The sequence below is a fragment of the Saprolegnia diclina genome, assembly GCF_000281045.1.
Source record: "Saprolegnia diclina VS20 unplaced genomic scaffold supercont1.15, whole genome shotgun sequence".
NCBI classification, from domain to species: Eukaryota; Oomycota; class Saprolegniomycetes; order Saprolegniales; family Saprolegniaceae; genus Saprolegnia; species Saprolegnia diclina.
In genome coordinates this window covers 60,097-61,907 of record NW_008246082.1, presented here as the reverse complement: position 1 = coordinate 61,907, position 1,811 = coordinate 60,097, and positions in this window count along the sequence as shown.

Genomic DNA, 1,811 nt, shown 5'->3' with positions numbered 1-1,811 from the left:
AAGACGTCGTGCAAATGCCGGAGCATATCGAGGTGACCATGGGCTGCCGCGCGGAGCATTATGCGCTCCGAGACGCGGCGTGGCAGCTGGGTCAGTCGGGTTGTCGGATCTTGTAGTTGGAGCGCGTCGCAAACGAGTTGCAAGATGGTAAGGCTGCCACTGTGCGCCGCGGCCAAGAACAGACTGTGCATCATCCGGTCGAACCCCTGGTCGGTGCGCATGGTGGGCTCGTCTTGCCAGCAGCGATGCGAGAGCACGTACGTTATGGTATCGACGTGGCGATCCCAAGAGGCAGCCACGAGGGATCGCAAGCTGCAGTGCTGGCCAAAGTTCTCGTGGAGGTAGCGCACGACGGTCAGGTGGCCATTCGACACGGCTACGTTGATGGCAGTCGGCTGTACTTGATGACCACGCGCGACGAGCAATTTGAAGATCTCCAAGTGGCCCTGGCTTGCCGCTGCCGACACCGCGGAGCCTATGGCGCACTTATGGGAGGCGTAACACTTGCCCTCTTGCGTCGGTACGGTTAGTCGACAATTCCAGGTGTTGAATCCGTCAGCGCTGTCATTCTGATTGTCAACGCCGCTCGTCGGTACGCTCAAGAGGTACGTCACCATCGTCAGGTGGCCAACGTAGGCTGCTGTGGCCAAGGCTGTGTTGGTTGGCCGCAGTCCGTAGACCTCGTGGAGCCAGCGCACGATATCAAAGTTGCCGGCGGCAGCGGCGAGGGCCATCGCGTTCTCGCCACAACCATCGCGTCTGTACGTATGCAGCCAGTCAAGTACGTGCAAGTGACCGCCGTAGGCCGCGTAGACGATTGCGTACTCGGACCCGACACGGAGGCGGCTCTTGTGCAAGAGCTCGAGCGACGTCAGGTCGCCGTTGAAGGCCGCAGCTGCCATCACATTGCAGTTGTCCCATTTGGCAAACTCAGAGCACCCGTCAGCGTCGGGCGGTAGCCATTCGTCGTCGCAGGGTGGGCGCGGATTCTCTTGATCGACGGAGGCGAGGACGTAGCGCAGCATTGCGTGGTCTTGCTTGGCAACGGCCAGCTCCAGCCATTGCTTGGTCATCTTCTTGAGGTACCCGCGGGCGTAGATGTGTTGTAGCACCGCGAGTCCCGACTTCTTCACAACGGTTGCGAGTGCCAAGTCCGTCAACTCGACTCTTTCGGCAGCGAGGTCGACGGCCTCGACTGAGCTCCCAATGTGATCGTTTGAACCATAGCCACGGGCTGACGCCTTCAGTGCGCTCCTCGAGAAGAAAGCGGACGATCGACGCGTGACCATTGACGGCTGCTCCATTTGCCGCCTCGATCGTGCAGCCCTCGGTCCTTGCAGAGTGCAGAAAGAGGACGACGTCGTAGTGACCGTTCATGGCCGCGCCGTCCATTGCGGCGGTGGAGCATATAGCACCCGCTTCATGGAGCCACATCAAAAGCTTGAGGTCACCTGACATGGCGACAAGGTCCATCATCTTGGGTGTGGCCAGCGCTGGAAACTGCTCGAAAAAGAGACGCAGAATCGGACCTTGGGACGCGGCCGCAGCAAGCTCGAGCGTCGCCGACGTACACAGAGAGGCATCCCATCGCAGCCAGCGCTTGACGAGCGCCACGTCACCTTCGACAACCGAGAGGTGGAGCGCGAGGGCCCGGTCGTAGAAGTATGGCGAGACAAAGAGCGCGTAGCAAGGTAGCTTGGTCGTCGGGTGGGGGTAGCGCTGAAGGTACGGTGATGATGCAAACCGAGCTGGGACGTGCGCGAGGTATCCCGGCTCGTCTTCGATCACACCCGTCAAGTACGGTGTGAGCG